The sequence below is a fragment of the Perognathus longimembris genome, chromosome 22 (genome assembly GCF_023159225.1).
Source record: "Perognathus longimembris pacificus isolate PPM17 chromosome 22, ASM2315922v1, whole genome shotgun sequence".
In the NCBI taxonomy this organism is placed as follows: domain Eukaryota; kingdom Metazoa; phylum Chordata; class Mammalia; order Rodentia; family Heteromyidae; genus Perognathus; species Perognathus longimembris.
In genome coordinates this window covers 25,923,185-25,950,597 of record NC_063182.1, presented here as the reverse complement: position 1 = coordinate 25,950,597, position 27,413 = coordinate 25,923,185, and positions in this window count along the sequence as shown.

Below are 27,413 nucleotides of genomic sequence, written 5' to 3'. Positions count from 1 at the left end.
CTATAGTCAGAGATTACAAGAATAGGTAGAAAGGAAGACCAAGTTATGTGGTATCTATATGCTATCTATTATCTTTAATAAGAGGATTTAAACAAGTTTAAAAATGTTAGGAAATAACAAATATTTTATATGAATCAAAAGAAAGTTGGGTAGGTAATGTTGAGATGAAATGCACAGAAAAATTTTATCTAAGATAAAGAGTGCCATTTCACAGTAACAAAAGGATCAATTAACTTAGAAGTCAAATAATTCTTTTTCTTCATTTTATGAATTTAAGCTTTTATTTATGTATTTCACTGTAGTGCTGTGACAACAAAATGACATTTGTGTTCCAGAGCATACATACATCAACAGTAAGATGTAATTCCTCATTACATCACTACTATAGTATTAAGCTTCTTTGTAAGATACATAAGCATGTAAGATGGCCACACCAAAGAAGTCAAATAATTCTAGACATTTATGCATATAACAACAGAATACAAACTACCAGTAAGCAGGTTCTGCCTGTTAGTATAGGTTCTTTTTTTTTTTTTTTTTTTTTTGCCAGTCCTGGGGCTTGGACTCAGGGTCTGAGCACTGTCCCTGGCTTCTTTTTGCTCAAGGCTAGCACTCTGCCACTTGAGCCACAGCACCACTTCTGGCCATTTTCTGTATATGTGGTGCTGGGGAATTGAACCCAGGGCCTCATGTATACGAGGCAAGCACTCTTGCCACTAGGCCATATCCCCAGCCCCTAGTATAGGTTCTTGAATGACTCATGTTTGTTGCCCAAGTACTTTGACTTTCAAGTTTTGCCAGGTTTGCTCAGCCACTCAAGGTATATTACTCACTTTGGAGCACCATGAGTCAGTACTGCTGAATATTTTTAAAGAGTGGTATTTTGACATGTTCTGTGTTTGTCTTCATACAGAGTTGTATGAGCAAATACAAACAAGAGATGAGAGAGTCTGAATTTGTTTTAATGGCAAATGCTAGTTGATCTGGCAAAATCATAATAATTAAAGTTCTGTTGTATATTTCACATAGTATTCAGGATGATGTGCTGTTACAATATTGACCAAATAGAAGGAGCTTTTGTGGAGGGTGACTGATAGTGGTAGAACCATTAGAAATAGCACTATAATGAGTCAGTTAATATTGATTCAAAAAAAAATTAGATCCTGAGATCCTTAAAACTCCACTGCAACAAGGTGATATTCCTTATCCACTGGTATAATATAGAGATGTATCCCAGAAGTTATTCTATTTCTGGACAGAAGAGACTGTGGGTAAAGGAAGTATGGAAGTCTTATGGCGAACTGATAATGCAGTGTTAAAGGTTTTTATTCCTTTTGTTTTTAAAGGAATGACATTGGAAACATGGAAACTAAGTTCAGCCTAAAATGATTTTTTTCTATATGAATATCTCACTTGTCCATTGATTCTGAATATATTATCATTTCAGAGTGTTTAATATTATTGTCTACTGTTTTTGTTTTTTTCTGTATCTGTCCTGGGGATTGAATTCAGGGCCCAGAAACAGTCCCTGAGTCTCTGAGATAATTTATTTGCTGAAGGTTAGCAATTTACCACACTACAGCTCCATGTCCAGCTTTTTTAGTTTTGTAGTTAATTGGAGGTAAGAGTCTCATGGACTTCTCTGCCTACGTTGGCTTTGATCCTCAGATCTCAGCCTCCAGAGTAGCTAGGATTACAGGAGTGAACCACTGGTGCCTAGCCTATCCATTGCTTTGTTTAAGTAAATGGTCATTTACTTTGCTACCCATGTGTATTGTTTTATTAATCTACATGCTTATAATAAACTGAATTTTAAGAGGCTTCTGAAACATCATCTAACAGATGATCACAGAAGCATCTTAATATAAATCATAACACAAAAAGATCACATCCATAGATCCCTATAGTTCATATCTGCATTTGCTTGCCTTGCCTGTGATAATCTGTGTTAGACTTTGTACTTGCTAGTGTGATCCTCAATCACTGGTGCTCAGATTCTAGTCCCCTTATTTGCTAGTTGTTTTGTGGAAAGAATCTAGCAAACTTCTTTTCCCCAGCTAGCTCAAAGGCTGATCCTCTAGACTTTATCACATGAGAAGCTAGGTTTGTAAGTAGGACTGGTTAGTGACCAGCTGGTGATTGTGAGAAGACAGAGAATAATTTTGATGACATCAAGCCCACAACTGTTGGTGACTGAGTTGCATTTAGCGAAGCAATGATATTCTTGATACATGCAGATGCTCTTTGTCAGAAGAGCTGTCTAAGGAATCTAGATGTTAAATCATTCATCATGAGTACTGCAAACAAGAACTTCTGGAGCTGCTTAGGTGATTTTCTTGGACAATCTATTTGGTCTTCTAGGAGGAATGGTTTGTCTAACTTCTGATCTTTGTGTCAGAGGGTGTAACCTGTATGACACTGAAGAAGGAGCAATTAATATTGGTGGATACTAACAGTTCCATATTGAGGGGTTCAACTCGATAGATTAGAGTTTTAATTCATCTCTCCCAGGGAAAAAAATTTCCTGAAGCCACTTCCGCAAAAGTTGCTCTTTTGGGTACTGGGCCTGCCGTCATAAATTTTGTCCCTTTTTTCTCAATTGTTGAGGCTGCTCTAACAGCACCACTTTTGGACAACAAAGACTATGTTGGTTGTTTAAGGTAACGCCTATACTCATTTCTTGTTTTTGGTATCAAACTGATGCAGTAAAACAATTATGGGTATTTTGGGTTCACAGTCATATAGAAACTCCAGGCTCACAGATGGCATTTTAAATGCTGTTTTTCCAAATGCTCAAAGTTTGATTATATTATTCACTTTAAATGTTGAGTTGTTGTTGAGGAGTATTTATTTGAGAATTTTACTGTATTTCTCTGTAAGCTTAAGGCTTTTCAGCAATGTTATCTTTCATTATAGGATCCACCAAGAGGGTTTTTTCCTTATTGTTTCTATTTTTTTGTTTGTTAGTTCATTTATCTGTCATTTGGAGGGTGAGGGGGCACTGAAATGGAAAGACAAAGAGTAAACAAATGAAGCGGTGGTTCTCCCTAGACACTATGTTGAATAGGAACTATACAAGTTGTAGGTGCAGATAGGAGAGAAAAAATGGATGGAGGGAGAGAAGGATTGACATTGTCCTAAAAAGTGTATTCATTACCTGAGCTATGTAACTGTAATCCTTCTGTATATCACATTTATAACAACAATAAAAGGGTAAGATAAAAAAGAAAGTAGGAGGGTTGGGAATATGGCCTAGTAGTAGAGAGCTTGCCTCGAATACATGAAGCCCTGCACCTCAGCACCACATATATAGAAAAAGCCAGAAGCGGTGCTGTGGCTCAAGTGGTAAACTGCTAGCCTTGAGCAAAATGAAGCCAGGGACTGTGCTCAGGCCCTGAGTTCAAGCCCCAGGACTGGCAAAAAAAAAAAGTTGGAAAGGAAGAAAACAGAAAAGGAAGGAGGAGGAGAGAAAGAAGAAAGAAAAAGTGAGGAATGTCAGCTCTAATCAATGAAGGAAATTCTCTCTACTATCTAAACTATGAAGACTTTCCTTTGTTGTAAAGAAAATGCATATTTTTAAATGAAATTTTCATTAGTAGACATATTGGCATCTGAAGATAGCTATTCAGACACAGCATTCATCACCGACAATCTTTTATTGACATCCTTCATTCACCTCACATTTCTTCAGCCCTTTCCATAAATACTTGGTAGTTTCCAATCTTCATTCTTTTCTTCTGGACCACGTGGTCCATGTGTCAGTCATCTGTCTGCTACATGGCTGTGTATTCCCAAGCATACCCACCCAATTAAAATTGTTTCTCTTTTTGTTAAACTATCGTGTGCCAATCTAGTTCTTAGATCAGTCAAATAGCTTAGAAAAATAGAATAAAATATTTTCCTTCCACATATGATATTAACAATCATGGAAAAGCAAGTCCTTGAAGATCCTTGCCTTCTAACAACATAGTCATTACAGGGGGAAGTACTCTATTGGCTTTCCGTGTGTATGTTTTTCTAATGGCAAAAGCAATGGCATCTCAGAGAATACTGTGTTTGCAAAACTTGCTATCTGAAACTCAATAGACGTATCTACTACCTATGACATGTTGGCCAATTATGAGACATAGAGCAGTTTAAATTGACAGGAAAATCAATTGCCACCCCCTCCCTTATCTCTATTTTCCTCATCTTTGGCTGAAAGATCTTTCTCTAAAAGAATTATCATCAGAGAGTAGGAGCAGCCGCTGACACATATCTCTAGCCTAGTGTTGACAGTCAGGTTTATCCAATGTTTGGGAGAAAGTCTTGCCATGCCTAATTTTCAGACTGCCAACTTTTGTAGCAAAGCACAGTAAAGCACATTGATAGCTTCTTTTGTTCTCTAGAAAATTTCTATTTTTTCTTTAGTTTCACTCAATAATTACTAGGCCTAATACTGTGGGCTATCAGAAACACTGGCAAAAGTAAAGATCCCTAAAGATATCTAAGCATATGGATAACATTTAAGTAAGGACAGAAAGAACATAATAAAGCTCTATTTTTCAACAGCCTTTTGACAAAAATGCTTCATTAATTTTTAACTGCAAGAGGACAGGGACTTGTCTTTATGACTCAGCTGAAGGATAGTTCTTCTTAACCCACTGATTTCATTTGAAGTTCAGAAATAAAAGAACATTATCTACTAGATCATCAATATCACAAGCTGTAACACCTTGGGTTTCCCTGTATTCTGGCATATAAATCTGTAATACACCTCAGATATAGGGCAAGAACCATGGTAAGTGAGGCAATAATCCTCCCATACACACAATACTGACGAGGAGAGTTCTTCCTGGGTCTGATTTTCTGAGAAATTTAGCTCCAACAGAAAATGGTTAGCCAAAGGATCTCAGTAGTCAGGATAATCTGGTCAAGGGTTTCTAAAATGACCAGTTCTGTGATCAATAATACTTAGAGGTTGGTTTACAAAATACAGTATTGCCCTTGAGTAGTTGATAGCCCCCCAAATGACTATGTAATATCAAACGAACATGGGAAAACAGAAGAAAGAAAGAATCAAGGAATAAGATGAGGAACTAAGATGAATCACCCTTCAATAATGAATTTTGTTGCCATTTACTTCTCTCCTTGACCCTCAGAGACAACAAAAGCTACTAGAATAATGCAGAAGGTTAATAGCCAAAATGCCTGAGTTCTGCTTTCAGTGGTACTTTTCAGGAAAGGAAGTCTACGAACCAGCAACAGATGGGCTTTATAAACACTATGTTTCAAAAGGATGATTCTCTGGAAGCTTTTATCTGCTTGTGGTGGTAGAAAGTATACCTTCTATCTCACTTAGGGGAGCTACCCCAACTCATTTGGGGTTAAATTATAGTCTTTATTGGCTGGTAAACTTAAAACATAAAGCAAGGGAGCCCTGGTTTTGTTTATATACCTTTGGGCATGCTCTCTGGAATATAGGTAGCTTTGGAATAGGAAATATTCTCAAGTCTGAGCTATGTCAGGGACAATAAAGAACTACCACAGCCACAAAATGTAGCTGTATGCCACAGGGTGTATGTAATCCAGAGTGTTGTTTTAAGCATGGCACTGGTCACCATTCCCTCTTTGATGGTCACATTCTGGCTCCTTAATCCTCAAGGAAGTATTAAAAGTCAGGTGCTGGTGGTTGTAATCCTAGATACTCAGGAGGCTGAGATATGAGGATGGCGGTTCAAAGTTTAGCCGGAGTGGGAAAATCTGTGTGCTTATTACCTCTAATAAACTACTCAGCAAAGGCCAGAAGTGGTGCTCTGGCTCAAGTGGTAGAGTACTAGCCTTTAGCCAAAGAAGCTCATGGACAGCACACAGGCTCTGAGTTCAAGCCCCAGGACAGCTCCTCCCCACCCCCCACCAAAACAAGCATTAAGTCCTCTATTCTCCTTTAATGGATCCAATTCTGGTTTCCTAAGCTTTGGAGCTCCTTCCCCTTTCAGGTACATCGCTGCCATTGTGATCATGAGCTTATACTTAGACAATAAATGTTAATTCTGGGTTTAACTGCTGGGTACCTGGCAATGTCTACTTTTATCACAATACAACAATTGGTTATACACGAGAACCAAAGGCTTAGCTGTCTTTTCAGTATGGTGAAAAGAAATACATCAACTGTAGTTAGAACAAAGTATGAATTGAATCCTCCATACACTATATAGTACTACCCTATATTGGCAAGAAGCCATAAATCCATTCAATGATCTGCTCCTGTTCCACAGACCAAATTTCAATAGATACCATGACAGGTGAACGAAATTCATAACTTTGTTGCAGATTTCCAACTATTTTAGATGTATCCTTTGTTTCTTCCTTGGTAGTGGAACTAATGATTTAATACATGTGATGAAGACTTTCTTTCTGTTTTTTTTTGTGAAGCCAAATACAGCACTGAGCCATACTTTATCCAATGCGAGGTAAGCAAAATTGTATGGAAATGATTTGTAATGTCCTCAAGGTGAAGGTGCATGTCTTTCTTTGACCTTTCTTGTGGGCTGAAGTGCAGTAGTGGAGCCTATCTTGAGCATGAAGTAGGACCATACATATGAATAAAGGAAGAGAAACAAGACTGACTTCATCAGTATACTCCACAACCAGCCCTGGACTGACTGACTGCCACAGGCTCATTCCACCCAAGAAAAGTCCCATCTTTTAAACCCTGGGCATTATTTTGAGGCTTCTGAGCTGATATTGCTTAAAGTATGTGAGATAACACCACATTTTATCTGTTCCATATCCCATGGTTCCCCCAAAGAAAAATAGCACTTCTATAATACCAGAGAAAACATGTCAGTTTTGAGTTCTCTTTGATGTTTTTCAATAGCAACATGTAGATGTTTTTGTTGATGATATTGTTGTTGTTAGTGGTGGTGTTGGTGGTGGTGGTGGTGTTGCCGGTAGTGGTGGTGTGTGTGTATGTGTGTACATGTTGAATTTATCCATATAATAGCTGGGAGGCCTCCCAGCTATTATAATCAAACTCACTCCAAGGAAAGATAGTCAAATACACAAGCTTATTGTGACTACTGGTCTAGAGGCGTGAGTCTGTGAATAATAAAAGTGAAAACTCGACTTGTTTCTCAAACATGAATTGCTCAGTTTCAAATAAGGTGACCAGAATATTCAAGTTAAAGTGGAACTCAGGATGCCCCCAAAGGTATTTGGGGGTGTTGAGACTGCTTTGGGACCTCATACCACGGGCATCAAGAGGAGGCAGTGTTGGTGGTTGCAGGTGGCATTAGGGCATCAGGCCCAGGTAAATTGGGCAGCGTCTCACGGTACTATGAAACATGAATTCTTATGTAAGGTAAGCTTTAAATGTAACGGGGCAATACTAATGCGTGGAAGTTTTCCCGGTGCATCAGGAGCAATGGGGCATGGCACAGCTGCCTTTTTTTATTTCTAGTACTAGAGTTTGAAGTCAGGGCCTTGCACTTGCTAGGCAGGTGTTTTACCGCTTGAGCCATGCTCCCAGCTCCTTTATGCTTGTAGTTGTTTTTCATATATGCCCTCACGTTTAGCCCAGGACTGGTCTCAAACTGTGGTCCTCATGATCTCTCTGGAATAACAAGGATTACAAATGTAAGTGACCTTACCTGATATGCTTGTCTTTTGGCTAGTAATCTGGAAAGTAGACGTTGGGCAGCCTTAGCAGCAGATATCTACAGAAATGAGGAGGCAGGGAAAACATGACAGATGCCACATGGATGTTGAGAGAATTTATCATTTCAAAACATTCCAAACATTTCTTAGGGTCCTTTCGAAATATCTAAGGATGATATAGAATATTTGTCTATTGTCTAATGCTATGGTCCTATAATATTAACTGTGGATCAGAGTTAGAGAAAGGGTATATATTATATTAATGTGATCCCATTTAAGTCTGAGAGTACATGGCCTGGAGAAAATATAGGTTACAGTTTCTTAATTCCTGTTAAAAAGTATTGTTTCTGGGTTTCACTGTTATCCATTCTTCTAATATACAGTGTTGGGATAGGCTACAGTAGTCTTTCACAATTATCACCTAGAGCTATTTTAAATTGGATAATAGAGATTAGTTTCCATGAAACTAGTACTGACTTATGTATAGACTGTGTAGGAGGTAAATACGTAGGCTGTGTGCTGCTATACTATTCTGCTATAAATAGGGGAAAGCATGCCAAGGACAAATAATCCTTTACATTTAAAAAGTACCACAAGTGGAGAGTGGGTGGCCAGCTAATAAAGCAAGCATATTTATTTCAAAGTGGCACTTGAACATGAAAGGCACTAATTCGGTTTACAAATAGGACCTTCAAATTAACTGAGGTTTAACCCTTCTCTAGCCAGCCTCCATGTATTGTGAAGAGCTGCAGAAATCAGTTCACTCATACCAATCATTATTTGATCATCTTATATTCTAGGTGTAGAGCATTTGCCATTTGAAGATAAAAAGATAAGCAAAATATTGGCTACTTATTGCCTATGACGCATGAGGGGGTAGGGGTCAAGATGCAATAGGTTTTCCTCATGGGCCGTGCAGGGACAACACAGAGTGTGACATTATTGAAACAGGGAAGTCCTTCTGGACATCTGGACCTACGTGTTTAGAGGACTGTTGAAAGCAAAGCTGGATGGAGGTAGAGAAGCAGATGATACTAGCAGAAGTTGGACACTGAGCACATTCCAGTTCTCCCACTCCCATCTCTGAACCACAGAAAGAAACAGGAACTGAAAAAAATCTAAGTCAATGCTCAGAAATAGGACAGCAAACTCTTAATGACCAGAAATCAGCCACTGGATAGAGAAAACCAATCACAGTCAACAGGCAAAGTGAGAATTATTTTAAGGGAGGGATGAATACAGAGCCTACATATCTGAAGATGATCCTGAGCAAAAGAGTGATCACTGACTAGCAAGCAGATCACAGGAACAGCCAAGAGATGGGGCCACCTTTTGTCCCCAAGCATAATTGAAGCACAAAATAAATATTACAATACCGAGTAACAAATTAAAAGTGGATGTATTTATTTATTTCCAGGCTATTCAACTTTTAATTCAATAGTTATAACAACTTAATTCTGTATTAGTTTCTAAGTCCAGTGTGTTTCCTCCTCAGAGGAAAATGCTTCTATATATCTTGCTGTTTTGTATTTCTCAGTGCAAAATAAAAACTGACTCTTGGTATCAATAATTTGTAAAGCCATCTTTCACAAGATTTGAATCTAAGCATTTTCTCCAAGGTTATTGAAACAGCCATTACTTTAAGACTAAAGTAAGCTGTCCTGATGTTCCAGTCAGGCGGTGACCATGATCATTCCTTCACAGGATGGCTGGTCAGCCCAACATAAAGCTTCCTGGAACTCCGGGAATCCTTCATTCAAAGTTATGTGCTCACTAGAAAAATTTAGACATTGGGTCCTGTCCACAGATGTTCTTCAAGGAAATATAGCTTATCATAGCTTATTATAAATGAAACAACCTTGGAGTCAATTAATCTGATAGCTTAAATGTTCATCATGCCATCATCAAGTTATGTATACACTGAAGTAGGTAGGTGGTATGATTGTTTTTTTTCCTTTCAGAAATGACATTCTCATCATGCTCAATATCATCTAAATGAATTGGTATATCTTTTAGCTAGCAAGCCATGAAATCTGTTCTCTTCACCTAAGAAACTCAATTTGTTTAATGTCTATAGAGGAGGAAGAGGTAAGGATGTGAGATTCATTTTGACATTAACCTAGAATTCAATGCTCGATAAAATGTGTATAGGTATTAGAAACACACAATTGTCTTAGTATTACTCATTACTATGTTTGTTGCCTTCTTCAGATCAGATGCATACCAGAAATAAGGACTTTATCTTCTGTGTAGAGTATAAGAATTTCAGAATATGGGTCCTGCCACTAGACAATTTGATTTGCATCCCAGCTTCATTGTTTTCTATGAGATCTTGTGCAAAGTATTTAGCTTTTTTTTAAAGAATATTTTATTTTATTTTTAAAAAATGATTACTTATTTGTATTTAGCTTTTGAATGCTTCGGTTTATTTTTGGTGGAATGCGGTAACCATCGGCATTGCTTCAATGACAAGATATTCATAATAGGCCTGCCATGGCTTCAGTAATGTGAAAACCCGTTTCATAAAAACTACAAGTCATCATTATTATATCACAAGCCTATAGAATTTGTTGTAACCACAGTAGACAGATGGCCAGATGAACAAAGAAGTGCAAAGGTAGATAAGAAACACCTCCATTTTTATAATATTCTAGTAACGAGTCACCATGAGGTTTTGCTTGAAGGATTGTTCCTAGGGCTTGATCTGAGGGCCTGTCACTCACCATCTGTGAGCTTTCTAGCTCAAGATTAGGGCTTTAGCACTTGAGTCACAGTTCCCCTTCTGACTTTTTGTTGGTTAATTGGATATAAGAGTCTCAAGGCCTTTCTGCTTGGACTGGCTTCTAGCTTTGATCCTCAGATCTCATCATCCTGAGGAGCTAGGTTTACAGACATGAACTACTAGTGTCTGGCTTGAAGGTGTATTGTTCTTATTGATGAACAGTGGTATGCACAGGCATATTTCATAGTTTTACCTGCTTTAGAATTTCCCAGTCTTTTTATACAACATATCATTAGCCACACAATGCCATCTCCATTTGTATATCTTCCTTCTCAAATCTCCATATCTGATTTCACATGGAAATAATCACAAGCAGTGTTTATGCAGATCTCCATGGTAACAATTCATTCTCTGGTCTCCACAGTGACACTTGCAAACACTTATAACCTCTCAAATTCATTTTGTTTGTTTGTTTAAAATGCCTACTGATTTGATTTATCAGCCTAATCCATGCATAAAAACACACATCTATTTCTTTCCAAGAATAAAAAGAAAGGACAGAGAGAAAATAAAGTATAATATTTAAAGCATGTTTTATGTTTGAATAAGCCACTAAAATGTATTGGTACATAAAAATCAAAACATTTTTTAAATTTCAGGACTAAAATATGTGAAGAGTGCATAATTAGTACTTAAATACATATACAAATTATATTTTATCACTAAAACCTCTTGAATATTGGCCAGCAAAACAAAAGGTTCAAAATGCATGGGAAACATCACTAGAAAGCAGAAGATTTGAAGTATAGGCCTACTTTAAAGAATTCAACCATTTCAAGATGGAGGGTTTCCTGGTGAGACTTTCATTGCTAAAACCAGAATGGATGTGAGGCAGACATGGTTGGTTGCCCCTGTGTACATATTTGAAGTAGCCCCTGTTGTCTCTGTCCACAAATCCTTAAGGAACTGAAGAAAGCTACTGCTGTAGTTCCTTCTGGCACAAATGTTTTTAGATTCTCCAAAGCAAAGCTGGAAGCTTCTCTAGAAGCATCTTAGCTCAGGCTAAAGATTGTATATTACAAAGTACATTTTCTTTCAAGCTAACTAATGCTTGATGTAGATGAGTCAAACAATTGTTAAGTCATGGACTCTAGCCAACGAAATTAATCATATACATTCCCATTGATTATTCTGACATTTTCGTCAAATAAGGAAAATATGTATGTGTGGAGGTGGTAGACTTTAGTTGATTTTTATTTTAAGCTTGTATCTTTCAGGGTACATCATCTGGACACTGCAAAATATTCTAAGCACCATTAAAAAATCATGAAGGTCAGGCATAATGATTCATACCTATAATCCCAGCTATTCAGAAGGCAGAGATATAAGGACTGTGGTTCAATGCAGACTCAGGGGGAAAAAGCTAATTTATATGATGCATTCCTAGAATCTCTTTTACTTGGGAAGCATAGATAGGAAAATCACAGTTCAAGGCTGGCGCTAAGCAAAATCACATGACCCTCTCTGAAAAAAATTGAAGCAAAAATGGGCTTGAAGTATGGCTCAAGTGACTGAGTGATTTCCCAGCAATCATGAAGCTCCTAGTTCAAAGTCCAGTACCACTGAAGAAAAAAACACTCACTAATGTATACATTTTGCATGAAAAATGAAAATAGACATCACAAGACAAATTGACATACTACTTTCATCTACCACAATAGAAAAATAATATGCCAAAAATTTAACTATTTACTCCAAACAAAGCTTGCTTTATTTTCATGTTGCTGGCTCACTATTTATTTAGGAGAGTGAGAAAGCCATTGAGTTGAGTGGAAATAATATGAACACAGCAACAGATTGGTTTTTACATTTCAGTTCACAGCATTAGTAAAACCCTTGCAACAATTTCTTGTTGAATAAAAATGATTACTTTTGTATGTAAACACATACATTATTTTTAAAAGCATAACAACCATGTAAGGAGATTTTTTTCCCCACACACACAGCATAATGATTCTGATGCAAAATCATCACAGCTATCCTTGAGGGAGTGTAGTTTGTTGCTGGTTTACTTACCATTTCTATATTATTTACCTAGCTATTTATCTTTATATAAATTCTTTTAAAAACATTGTGGCACAACAGACTTCAAAAGGATTATTTATAAAGAGGCAATAAATCTTAATTATAAAAATCTTTCTTAGACATCCTTACGACTTATCCATCTTTATTCCATTTTATCTAAAACCTAAACATCCAATGTTGCTGGTTTTTCTTCACTATTATGAAAGGAATTCATTGTTTACTCTTTTCTGTAACAAAAGGGAACCTTCTGTCACTAAGGGGATATTTTTGGAATGAGCATATGTTGACGGATATGTTATATAAGAAATGATTACTTTTAGAAAAAGGGGTTTGCTTTGCTTAGAGTGATACAGACTGGAGAATTCAAGGATGAATCTTTGTTCTGGCTAAAATGTAAGGATGGGTCTTGCTGTCTTTGATCACTGGAGGAGTACTGTTGCTCTGAGGAAAACACAGAGAGTGTCAAAGAGAAAATGAACTTTCCAAGGGCACCCCGGTCAATCCTTTCCTATCTAAAGGAAAACATCCCTAGGGATCAACAGTATTCTAGCCATCCTCTCTACTCTATGCACGCTTACTATCACTTACAAGAAAATTGGGGGCTCGGGATATGGCCTAGTGGCAAGAGTGCCTGCCTCATATACATGAGGCCCTGGGTTCGATTCCCCAGCACCACATATACAGAAAATGGCCAGAAGTGGCGCTGTGGCTCAAGTGGCAGAGTGCTAGCCTTGAGCGGGAAGAAGCCAGGGACAGTGCTCAGGCCCTGAGTCCAAGGCCCAGGACTGGCAAAAAAAAAAAAAAAAAAAAGAAAATTGGGCATTGTTAGTACAATGGATTATATCTTCCAAATGAGAAGAGGAGGTGTTAGTAGGCAAGCGTATAGGACATAGCTGTGCCACACATACAGTAAGCTAACGTCAATCTACCAGGACAGAAAAACTGTATTTATACACAGATTGGATTCTTTGGGGCAGTTGGTGAATCTCATTTTGATGACATAAACATTAAGGGGACAAAAGTGATCCAACACTAAAAATTGTGTTGTGGGCTATGAAATGAGGGAATGAATACCTCAGTTGAAACCTAGAACACAATTTTCATGTAAGAGCTAATCAATAATTACAGGAGAAATTTCTTTTTCTAATCGTAAAGTTGATGTACAGAGGGATTACAGTTACATAAGTAAGGCTGTCAGTACATTTCTTTTTGAGCACTGTTACCCCCTCCCTCATTTTCTCCCACTTTCCCTCCCCTGACTCCTGTCCCCCCAAATTGTAATTTATTTCCAATATAGTGTCTAGTGAGTATCACTGTTGCATTTCTTATAGGATGCATTTAAGGAGAGGGGATGTGGACATTCTGTGTTCCAAAATAGACTTCAAAGAAGGTTGAGTTGTCCCCAGGAAAGAATGTAATGTATGAAAATGGAATGATGAACTTGGTGGAGGAACCTGTTATCATCAAATCTGTCTCCTCCCCCTCCCCCCGCCAATTCCCATACCCACATGCCATGATTCCAGTACAGAAAGTAGGAAGTCCATGAAGATTGTTCTCTAGAGCAAAATATCTCAGGAACCACAAGCTGATCATATTGGTGGAGACTGTAGACCACATTTCAGAAGAATCATTTGAACTAGGACATTCCGGAAATGCTCTAGGAATAGATTGTTTAAGTGTAAAAAGATGCTAAAATGAGATGTGAGGGTCCTGTCCTGCACTTGGGCTATGGGGTGAGGCTAAGCAGAATGGAATACGTCGTCCTGATCTCTAAGTATGTTGGTGACAGAGATGTAATTGTCAAGGAATCATACAAGAAGTAGTTGGCAGCAAAGAGAAACAAAACACTTTTAAAAATATTGTTTTCAGGAATAGATTTTTTGAAGGCTTAAGTAGGGCTGCCAGAGTCCACAAACGGCCAGAATATACTGGTCTGATAAGAATGTGGAGAATCCTTACTGTCATGGAAGTTTCTCTCTGTGATCTTCACGACTGGTGAAACAACATACAGCAGTCAGACATTGTGTTCGGCTGAGAGAAACCAAGATTCCCTCCTTTGCATAAAATGCTGAAGCTATAACACTTGAAGTGTAGTCAGAAACCAGAGACTAGTCAGTCTACAGATTTCACACAGGGCACACCTATATGATGTATAACATTGACATATGTCTATGACACTGTTGCACAGGTGATGAAAGACCAGAGTCAGAACCTAAGTGAAGAAACCTGAAGCACCTACAGAAAGCCCCTACCTCTAGGTAGAGAGATGATGGCAGATGGTGGTGGAGCTGGATTAGCAAGGATGGCTCTGGAGAGGGAATGAGGTCTCATTCATCCACTGCCAGTGTCTCTCCCGACACTGAAATAAAGGGGAAGAAATAGTCTGGCATACCCACTCTCTACTTAACGTCCCTCCCTAGTATTAAAGCATTAGCTGAATGTTGCTGGAAGGCAGATGGCAAAGTAACCTGGGAAATGTCATTCCCTAAAATACTGAGTGGAACTGAAAAGGGCAAGTGTAGGTGGAGGAGAAAACAAATATTACCTGAACTATGGCTTAAGCAAATTAGGGGGTTTGTTCTGTCTCTCACATAAGAGAAGTCTGGAATTAGCTGTTTTATACAAGTGCTATGGCTCCAACATAGTAGCAGAAGTCAAACTGCTGTCTTTCTATTCCATCATTTAGTGTGTGGCTAACACTTAATGGTCCAAATGACTACTGTTGTTTCCATTCTTATCTTTACCAATCAAGGTGGAAACAGAATCAATGACCAAGAAAGAAAGAAGTCTCCAGAAGCCTTTCCTCAAAATGACTACTTACATATGCTCCATTACGTATTCCTTGCTATAGAAGGTTCTAGATGATGATGGTGATGATGGTTAGTCAGCTGTGTAGCCCTGGAATTCTGCCTTTATGAATGTTCACAAGCTGGATGCTGGGTGAGGTATAGTGAATCTCCATCACAGGATTAGTATGAACAGAACATGTTGTGGCTGACCCAATGTCTCAGCTACAAACAAAAGTCTCACAATGCAAAGAGGTCTAACATAGAAGAAGGAAGATGGAGAGTGCTAAGTGCGTGTGTGAAATCTCATTGAAAATAAAATACTTAAAGCCCAATGACTGATAGAAGAAGAGAAGACAAGATATTCAGAATAATGATGGGAGAATGCTATATGAAGACTGAGGTGCAGAGTGGATTCAGGCAGCTAAAGCCAAGAAGAAGAATGATGGCTACCAGCGGAAGCCATGAAGAGGCAAGGAAGAATTCACACAGAGTCCCAAAGAAAGTGTGGTCCTGCTAATTAATATCTTGACTTCTACTCAAAGCTCCTAGAGAATAAAGAACCTGTGGAGAATACACTTTTATTTTAGTAAGGCATTTGATATGTGGAACTTTGTTATGGAAACGAATGGCCAAGTATAGGAAAATCAGAGCTTTTTACATGAAAAAAATTTTCAATTTGAATAGCCATCTGGCAACCTTGGACATAAATCTCACCTACAAAAATGATAAAACTGAATAACTATCATTTTCGACAACTATATCAATTGAGTAGTTCCATTTTTTGTAAGTCTTCTAGAAATGATGAATTTATATGAATGTCAATGCTTTTAGTTTTATTTTTACTCCTGGCCACAGCCTTATTCTTTGCATTTGACAAAGAAATTCTGCTGTCAAAGAACAATCTCAGTAGAGATTTCTCTGTACATTATATTTAACATTGCGGCTCTCACCTTCTTTTCTCTGCCTTGTTTATCTCTGTAGTGTCCGTCTGTCTGTCTGTTTATCAATCTATCTATCTTGACCACTGTTCTTTTTAATGCTCTGTCTCCTTTTCCTAAAGCATACAATTTCCAGGTGTTGGCTTTAATCATTTAATCATAGCCCCAATGTCTACACCCTTGAATGAAATACTGTGCAATACAAAAGCTTCAGTGAAGCCCTAGAACCAGCTAATTTAGTTCTTAGTTTGTTTTAACCCTCAAGGAAACTAATCATATGGAGAGAGGGAATATGACTTGATAAAGGTCATGGAACCAATTAGTAGCTGAGTGAGTCAGAATCAGGACCTGTGTTTCAGCCCCCAGTTTAATGATGGTTCTGTAGTTCCACTCTGCCTCCCTGCTTCTAGAGTCACAGTGTTTGCATCTGAAGTACAGGACTATCACCATGTTAACAGGGAAAGGACGGCGTTTATATATTCCAGACAACAACTACAAAAATTTAATTTATATGTTTCTGATATTTGAAAATGTGACAAGATTTTTTGAATCATTCATGATTATTCATACTAAAACTCTAATTGTTGTGATTCCATTAATATATATATATATATATATATATATATATATATACATATATTTTTTTTTTTTTTGGCCAGTCCTGGGGCTTGGACTCTGGGCCTGAGCACTGTCCCTGGCTTGTTTTTGCTCAAGGCTAGCACTCTGCCACTTGAGCCACAGCGCCACTTCTGGCCATATTCTGTATATGTGGTGCTGGGGAATCGAACCCAGGGCCTCATGTATATGAGGCAGGCTTTCTTGCCACTAGGCCATATCCCCAGCCCCCCATTAATATGTTTTTGACTACAGCTTTGAAAGAGAACATGACTGGTATCTTGATATATTTTGTGCTTTGTATTAATGAGGTAGAAAACAAAACTTGCGACTACATAGGATCCACAAAGTTTGCACTGTATGCAGGAAAGTCATTAACAGTAACTATCCATAAATTACTTTACCAAAGTTTATAGAAAAGTTGTCAAGATATTGAAAAGAGAGTAGCAAGTGAAAAAGAGGTTACATAGCATGTTATTACTGTCTGACTTCCTTTTGCGTGCTACATCTCCAATGACAAAAAAAAAAAAAAATCACATCAGTTAGCCTTGTTGAGGTTGTGTCAGATTTCTAATCCCCATCCTAGATGTATGGAATCAGAATCAAATGGAGAAAATGAGAATATGATGTTTACTAAGTCTTCAAGTTTATTTTTATTACTGGGGGAAAAATAAATCAGGTTACCCAATTCTGTCCACTTAGGACTGATCTTGCTGAGAGGGTAGGTTACTTTAGGAAATTTTCCTGAGTGAATTTTATTTACTGAAAAGCAGCTAGAATTTGCCAGAGTAGAGGCTTTCATTCAGGGAATATTGTTTATGCACGATTTCCAAAGGCCATTGGATGGACCTGCCCCTCAATTTCTCAGTTGCCTTCCTATAAATCCTGCAAGACTCATTATCAGCAGCACCTACTCTGACTCAGAGACCATTAAAGCTTATTGAGAAATAACTTGAACTTCCCAGAAGACTAATTTACGTCAGCAAGCAAAGGGATAATCACAACCATAAATCTTAAACTTATCCATGAGTACAGCTGTTGGGTTTTTTTTGTTGTTGTTTTGTTTTTAATCAATAGTGTTTTGCTACTTTCAACCAAGAGAAGATTTTTTCTTTTTTAATAATCCACAACATCTTAAAAGCTATCCTACTTTATTGCTCTTCCTTTCCTGCTACCATACAGGATAACACAATATAAATTGTGGCTAAAGGACCAAAGTTCACAGCTGGCTTCCTTTTGTTCTATATAAGAGGTGGTTGAGAAACCAGAAAATAAATATTGCAAGGGGAAAAATAAACAGAATTTAGACAGTAGTACAGATAAGTGTAGAGAAATTTCTTATACAAAAAAAAATCATTACCAGTTCTCATTTGTATATATTCCCATTTTAGAAATTGAATTTGTTCCCTCTTATTGGTTTATTGGTTAATTGCAACTAAAGTGCCTCTGGGAATGACTCCTAAAAATGGTGATTAAAATGATCTCCTCAAGTGCATATTCTCCCAGTTGCCAATCTAGTTTAGCTTATACCCTTTCATATTCACATTATATGTCTCTGGCCAATGATGGATTATTTATAACAGAAGCACTAAAGCTCAAAGCATCCTGCTTACCTTTCGTTGCCAAGGCAACAACTTAGGTTTTTTTTTTTCCCACCCTTCTGTTGAAAGGTCAGATTTCTGATGATATGACTCACAAAGCTCTGGGGGGAATATTTCAAATTGAGATAGCACTTTTTCAATGGCAAATTAAAAACTAAGTTTTCTTTAAAAGCAGCCAGGCTATTTGAAATTGGATTTAAACCACCAGGTGGATTACAATAATTATCCCTGACACCTCCTTGGTTATGTGGGAAAGAGGGATGGATCAGTCAGCTCCCCAGGGCTTGTAGACATCCCTTCCTGAGATTTTAACTCTCTCAGCTACTTCCTAGGTCTGTTCTTGGTTGACCATTTTGCTGTTTCAATTGAGGTATGATGAAGATACTTTGAAATACTTATATGTAAATTTTGAATTTAAAATCTTTAAAACTACAAAGGAATATTTGAGGATTCACTCTGATGGAGAATTTTATACTGATGATAAAAATGGTACTTAACTTGTGGGCCTGATAAATATATTAACATGTTTTGTTCTTGAAATAATACATACATAACAAATTTAATCCTCAAAGTAACACTCAGAGGCAGGAAATATTATTTAAAATCCCTTTATTAAGCTAGGAATATGACACACTACTGAGTAAACAATTTAGTCAGGGTTTCAAACTTAATGTCTAGCAAAGACAGACTGTGAATCAATTTCTTTATAATCTACACTTGGCTACTGAGCCATGATTTTTTTTCATTAAAAAAATTACTATTATTTTTAGTACTAGTTGTTCAACAGGAGTTGCCATTTAACAAAGCAGTTAGTGAAAAAACACATCTTGACCAACGTCCATAATTCCTTTTCATAAGTTCACAGTTTCAAGTAAGACAAAAGAAGGCCAGAAGGTGTTACTTTTCTCAGGAGAGAAAAAAAAGTAGGTGTGGATTTCCTTGATTCTTCCAGCTCCCCAAATTCCACCCCCAGCCATCTCTACTCAATAAGGCCTATATGAATCTTTAACTTCACTTCTTTTCCAAGCTGTATTCTCCTGTGATTCTTTCCAAAATAGTTTTTATTAAATCATTTTGGATACAATTCCAGAAAATAATCTTCTGTACTTCCCCAAGTTCAACATCCTGCATCAAATTTTAAAGTGTGATGAATTCTTTATTTGAGATCTAGGCAGGTTACAATGCCAAAATTAGAGTCAATGTTAGAGCTAGTATTTTCTTGTTTCAAAGACTTTCTTTTTATAGATCATTATCTCCATTTTAAATTTTCTTTTGGTGTGCCAGTCCTAGGATTTGAACTCAGGGCCTGGGCACTGCCCTTTAGCTTTTTGGCTAAGGCTGGTGCTTTATTACTTGGGCCACAGTTGCACTTCTGGGTTTTTGGTGGTTAATTGAAGACCTAAGTCTCACAGCTTTTCCTTCCCAGACTGGCTTCCAACCATGATCCTCAGATCTCAACTTGTTGAACAGCTAGGACTACAGGCATTAGCCACTGAATCCTAGCCATTTTTTTTTTTTTAGATTTTTATTTTTTATTGTCAATGTGATGTACAGAGTGGTTATAGTTACATAAATTAGGTAAGAAGTACATGCCTTGTCCAACTTGATACCCCCTCATTTTTCTCCCACCTTCTCTTCTCCCCAAGCCCCCATCCTCCGGCTACTTTTATAAAATATACATTTTTTAAAATTTAATTTTATTTTTTCCAATCCTGGAGCTTAGACTCAGGGCCTGAGCACTGTCCCTGGCTTCATTTTGCTCAAGGCTACCACTGTACCTCTTGCACCACAGAGCGACTTCTGGATTTTTCTGTTTATGTGGTGCTGAGGAATTGAACCCAGGGCTTCATGCATGCTAAGCAAGCACTCTACCACTAAGCCACATTCCCAGCCCCATTTTTTTTTAAGACAGTGCAACAACCCAACCTTTTTGTAAAGGTGATATACAGAGGTGTTATAGTTGCATAAGTCATTTCTTTTTGAACAGTGTTACCACCTCCCTCATTTCTCCCAGTTTTTCCCCTCCCAGCCCCTTTCCCACAGTTGTATAGTTCATTTCCAACATAGTGTCTAGTGAGTATCATTGCTGAATTGATTCACCGTTTGCCCCACCATTTCTGTGTTTTTCCTTCACCTCTCCAAATCTGGCCAACTTACGTTCAAGACAAAGGGGACAGAAATCAAAAACATCAACAAAAGGGAATACATCAAAAGAAGAAAAAGAAGGAGGAGGAGGAGGAGAAGAAGCTCAAGCTTCTAGAAACACTTTTATTTCCATTTCTTGGAGTTCATTTTGATTAGTATCATTTTTTATATGGTCCCCTTCCCTCCTTTGCTTGGCTTGTTTTCTCATGACTGGTGTTCTACCACTTGATCATGGGGGGAGGGGGGAGGGAGAAATGGGGAGGGGAGAAGGTGAGGGAAAATGAAGGAGGAGGTAACAAGTTGGATAAGAAATATACACACTGCCTTACATATAAACTGTAACCACTCTGTACATTACTTTGACAAGAGAAATAAATAAATTATTAAAAAATAAAACAATTACTAGTTTTTCCTTACCAGGTAGGATAGCTTGTGATAGCTTTTCACAATTACTAGAGGGCCTGGCAGAAATCTTGTAATTCCAAACCATCGGGGAAGAGTTTAGCTTCTTTTCTGATCCCAAGAATTGAGAACTCAGAAACCCTTACTTACTACAATGTCAGGGAAATCCTGGCCTGCCACTTTCCAGGCATTTAGAAGTTTGAGTGTCCTAACATGTGTCTTTTTGATGGTCAGAGGGAACTTTAAGAAATGCCCAGTCCAGTCCTGTCCAGGTGAGGAAAATTCCACAGATCCACTGTTTTGTTTAAAACAGTGTCTAAAGTCAAAGTAATTGCTTATTTCTGCTGTATCTCCAGTCTCTAACAAGCAGAGAGGGAACAAACAAACAAACACATGAACAAAACATGTTTCAGTTAAAGCTATTCATTGATTCTTTGGGTGCTCTGCATATAGTTACATGATTTGGGTTCATTCTAACTTACAAAAGATTGTTTAGATCCTGGGAACATCTGACTCATATGTATTCAAGATCTGCGCAGCCACAGATAAGATTGAATTGGGGGCAACAGTTTTATACATCAAAGAGAAAATTGTTCTAAGGTGGTAGATTATTATGCAGATTCGATGAGCCACAGTGTAAGTCTTATTACCCCCTCAAGCTAAGCATGTGGAATTAAAGGCTGATAGAGGAAAGGATAGAATAAACAGAAGGTCTGTTTAAGCTTTTGCCAGCTCCCTTCTCCCCGCTGTCCCTGGGACTGGCTCCTCGTGCTCTGTTCTCAGCTCAGCGTTCTGCTCTTGAGAGTACTCAAGTACTACCAGCTTGAGCACTCACACCAACACAGGAACACCTTGTCATTCTCTCCTACAGGGCTCCGGCTCCTCACTTCTACCATGACCTTCCAGGGTTCATCATGGTTTCCAACTACCTGTTTATTTCTGGTGACCTACTCAGTAGTTTCTAGGTTTTGTGAGAGCAGCATTTACATCCACTCTTTAGAAGCAACCCTGAGGAGTTTGACTCCCCGAAACCTATGTCTGCAGATTACAAGGGTGTGGCCTGGGAGACCTGTCAGGATAGCTGGAAGCAATGAACAAAAGATTGAATGTCGGCATGGATGATCTCTCCAGACGTTATGCTAAGTACTTCACTTCTTCTTTGAAGAATGTTAGCTCTATAATATTTGGCTAGAACAGGTCTAGGCTTTGGGAATCCATAGAAAGGTCTCTGCCATCAAAAAGCTAACATGATATACATTCTGTCATCATCCTATTTCACCCTCACAGTGATGCTGACAGGTAAAAATGGAAAAATGTCAAGGTTAATCATTTACTTAAGGTCATAATGCTGGAAGGCAGCAGAAACAAGAGTTTGAAAAATTGCTTTCTCTAGGGCCTTGCCATCCCATACCACCAGGGAAGAGTTAAGCATTTTTCTCATCCCAAGGATCTAGAATGCAGTTACTACAATTTCAGGAAATCCTTGCTTGTTACTTGCCAGGTATTCAGAAGGCTGTTGGAGACAAGAAAGCCCATTAATTGATGAAGTCTCTACCAGCAGCTTGAACCTTGGCCATTGGCAATAGGGCTGGCAAGGTCTGCACCTCCAGGATCCCTCTGTTCCCATCTTCAGAGTGTCCTGCTTGATGTGTCTTCCTAGCCTAAGACACCTGAAAGTCCCAAACCCCAAAGACAGGTCACTGAGAGGGAAGGCACCACCATGTAGTGGTGACTGAACTTTTCCTTTATCTGCACAGCTGGGAAGAAGGCCCTTCCCTCTGGCTTACATCTGAGTGGGACTTAAGACTGTTTTCTTTAGCTCTATTATTTTGTTACCCATGATTCTATTTCTAAAATCTTTCCTAAATGATGCTTACAATTGGTATTTATTCATTCATAGTAGGCAAACACTACCTTCAAAATGAGGAGTAAATATTACTCTTGAGAACATGAAGTTCAGCAAGTTGTGTTTGTTCATATGTTTATTTAGGAAAGTGATCATGTGATCCAGCAATTCTACTCCATGGCATATACTTAAGGGAAATGAAAACACAGGCCAACAAAGACGTATTCAAATGTCTATTTGACATCAAAGCTCAAAACTGGATACAACCAAAGCCTACAGTTGGTGAATGGATAAATAAAAACTAATACCTTGAAATCACTAGAATAATAGCTGCCCGTTATTTTTTAGAAAGGATGAAATGTAGATACATGAAACAGATGAATGAGCCTCAAAGGCATGCCAGATGAAAGAAGTTAAACACAAAAGCTCTATGTGGTTTTATTCTATTTATATAAAACTTCTAGAAAAGGCAAAGCCGCACCGACAGAAAACACACATAGGGCTGCTTATTGGAGAGAGAAGGAATTGGCAGTGAATGGTAAGAGGGAGGTTTTGAACTCATGGACTTAACCTGAAACTGAATAGTGGCAGGGCTAAAGAACTGTATTTAAGAAATCTTGTCAAACTGACCCTTAAAATGAGCAGCTTTTGCCAAGCATTAGTGGTTCAAACCTATAATCATAGCTACTCAGAAGGCTGAGATCTGAGGAACACAGTTCCAGGTAAGCCTGGCTAAGAAAATTCATGAGGCTCTTAATGCCAATTGATCACCAAAATGCCAGAAGTGGACTGTAGCTCAAGTGGTAGAGAACTAGCCTTAAGCATAAGAGCTCAAGGGCAGTGCCCAGGCCCTTGAGTTAAAGCCCTAGAACAAGCACAAAAGCAAAAACAAAACAAAACAGGTCAGTTTTTGTGGGTAAATTACACATCAGCAAAGTTATTAAAAGAGAGAAGAAGAAAAAGCCTTGTAGGCAGTAGTCTTTTATTACGATTTTAAATAAATATTGGGTTAAAAAAAGAACTACTGTAAGCACAAAGTATTCTTGGGATATGATTGCAAATTTGAAATGTGCTCCTTGAAGAAATTAAGATTTGCTGAAACACAGCTATCATTTGACATTTCAAGCTAGTTCCTGTGTGGGCTGCAATATGCAAGCACATTGGTGTTACCCTCTTCTTGGAATTTCTCTGGAGAATTGTTTCTTTCTTTCTTGACAGGATCAGAGGAGAAACTGCCTTCACGCATGAGAAAGGAGAAAAGATGCAAACAATAACTGTTCTGAACTGGATGTGCTGGTGAAAGCCTGTTGGTAATGCTAATGAAACCAGATGGGGTGGAGAAAGGGAGGGAGAGGGATGACGGGAGCTGGCAGCAAGGTTTAAGTCTGCACCCCCAAAGTGGCTGGCTGAGAGAGTTTATGGATGGAACGAGAAAAGCATGTGTCATGGGTCTTACACGGGCATCATCAACTGAAATCAGACGATGGTCAATGTGTCATTTTAATAAAGGTAGACAGCTGCCTCTCGCCCTGCATGCCGGCCTCCTGCAGCCTTGAGAGCCCCTCTGTGGCTCCTCTCTGTGGGAAAGCCTGCGAGAGGTGTATTGACTGGCAAGGTGAGGGTTCTTTCTTTCTTTCTTTTTTTTTCTTTGAGAAAGGAAGCAGCTTGAAGCTCATTAATGTCAGGAATATGAGTAAGGCCCTCTTATGAAATATGAGAGGGGGAGCAGGCCAGAGGAAGGGAAGGCAAGCATTGTGGAAATGTTTAAAAGAGGGGAGGGAATTAAAGCATGAGCAGAGGAAAGTGTGGGCCCTGTCGTTGGGGCTGCCACGCCCCGGGCTTCTATCCCCTCAAGTGAGACTATCAGGAGTCCACATTTTTCAATAGAGCAGCAGGGCATTAAGCGGATGGTTCCTGAACACTGGCACTTCAGACTGCAGGGTCTCTGCAGGTGAGTTTTATGCTGCGTTCTTTGGTTGCAGGAATATAAATCCCCTGTGAATTGTACAGCAGCCACAGGCTTTGTGGATGGCACAGTGGATTATATAAGAGGGAGAGATGCTCCCCCCCCCCACTCTTCCTTTCTTCTTCTTCCCTTTGCTTTTCTAATGGAGGCACCAGAGGACTTGCCAGAGAAATAGACCCAGGTCTTCACAGCCCATGACAAAAGAGATGTGAGCAAGAGCGCTGATCATTCAGGTTCATTCCACCTCACACAGGATAGTGTATTGTGTGTGAGCCGTGATTTTTAGACAACAGAAAAACAAAAAGAAAAGAGCAAAGACAATAAATAGACAACTCAGAACTCAGGGATGAGAATGTGAGGGAGTCAACGATAAGCTAACAGGTTTTGCTTTTTATCTTTTTATTTCTCTCTCTCTCTCTCTCTCTCTCATCTATCTGTCTGTGGTACTAGAGATGAAACCCAGTGCTTTCATGAGTTCCATGCATACTAGGCAAGTGCTTTATCATTTAATCACACTGACAGAAACAGGTTTTAATTTTATTTATTTATTTATTTTGGCCAGTTCTGGGGCTCAGGCCTGGCCACTGTCTCTGAGCGATTTTGCTCAAGGCTAGTATTCTACCACTTGAGCCATAGCTCCATTTCCAGCTTGTTTGGCAATTTATTGGAAAGAAGTCTCACAGACTTTCCTGCCCAGGCTAGCTTCAAACCAGGATCCTCAAATCTCAACCTCCTGAGTAGTTAGGATTACACATGTGAGCTACCAGTGCTTGGCTGGTTTTACATTTTTGATTGGCAGAAATTAAATAATGTTATACTATTCCCTTTGGTATATTGCTTGTGGAAATATTAATTACAAACAGCGTCTAAGGAAGATGATTAAGAACTAGTTTTAGGAGTAGGACTGAAGCTCTGTTAGAGAACCTACCTAGCATGTGCAAGAACCTGGATCCAATCTCCAACAATGACAATACAAAACAACTTAACATGAAAAATTTATAAAGATTTTCCCCAAACTCATTCCTACAGAATGATAAATACATCATGCCGGATGACAAAAGAAACAAAGCCTAGAAACAATTATGGTGCTTCTGTACTATAGAGTACTATAAAATATTAGAAGGAATTCATTTGGAAAAATCCAGTCTGGCAACCCAGATGCCCCTCCGTAGACAAATGGATCAGGAAAATGTGGTACATATACACAATGGAATTTTATGCCTCTATCAGAAAGAATGACATTGCCCCATTCGTAAGGAAATGGAAGGACTTGGAAAAAGTTATACTAAGTGAAGTGAGCCAGACCCAAAGAAACATGGACTCTATGGTCTCCCTCAGAGGGAATAATTAGCACAGGTTTAGGCAAGTCACAGCAGAGGATCACAAGAGTCCAATAGCTATACCCTTATGAACACAAAAGATGATGCTAAGTGAAATGAACTCCATGTTATGGAAACGACTGTTATATCACTGTTGTAATTACTTTCAACATGTGTTGTGAAACCGTATCTTCTATTGTTGATGATCCTCTTGTATCCCTATTCTGTGGTTGTACCTGCACTATCTCTGTATCTTATCTGAGTACATTGGAAACCATGAATACAGGTATTAGAACTAGGATACTGAAAGGGAATACCAAAATTGAGAGACACAGGGTAAAAAAGACAAACGATTACAAAAGCAATACTTTCAAAACTGTTTAGTGTAAATCTACTGAACACCTCATGGAGGGAAAGGGAAAGGAGGAGGGTGGAGGGGGGAATGAGGGAGGAGGTAACAAACAGTACAAGAAATGTATCCAATGCCTAACGTATGAAACTGTAACTGCTCTGCATATCAGTTTGACAATAAACATTTAAAAAAGTTTAAATATTTCTAAGTAATATATAGAGTAAATTCACAATGAATACATACCCCCCCCAATCCCAAAAGAAAACATATGTGAACAAATATTTGGATGGGTGGATAGACAAATAAATAGATTCACCGGATAACATAGGTTTGGTTATCTTAAAGCAAGAGGAAAATGTCTATCCAGCATTGGATAATTTACTTATAGGAAAGAACATTCATTGCTTTTTAATTAAAACAGGATTTTATAGCCATGAACTAGTGATGGCTCATTCTGATATTTAGATTATTAATTTGTCAAACTATCCTAGCTACTAAGGAGGCGGAGACCTAGAGAATAATGGGTAGACGCCAGTACAGGCAGAAAAGTCTTTGGGACTTCTTCCAAAATTAACCAGCAAAATACCAGACTGAAGGTATGACTCAAGTAGTAGAGTGCCAGCTATGAGCAAGAAAGTTGAAGAAGAGGGTAATGCCCTGAATTTAAGTCCTGGTACTGGTATACACCAAAAATTAATCTTTAAATAAACTATAGATAATTTTATAGATATAAATATAGATATATAGATATAGATATAGGTAGATAGATAGATAAATATAGATATAAATATAGATATAAGCTCTATAGATAGAGCTTATAATCTAGTCTAAATAACAATAACAAATAAAGATAACTAAAGAAAAATACATGATAATAAATATTAGGTCAGGTCTTTGAAGTCTGTAAACCACATAAGTCAAGGTGTAAAGATTGAATTCAGTTTTGATTTTATTTGGTGAAAGAGGAAATAGAGTGAGAAATTTGAAGCACAGGA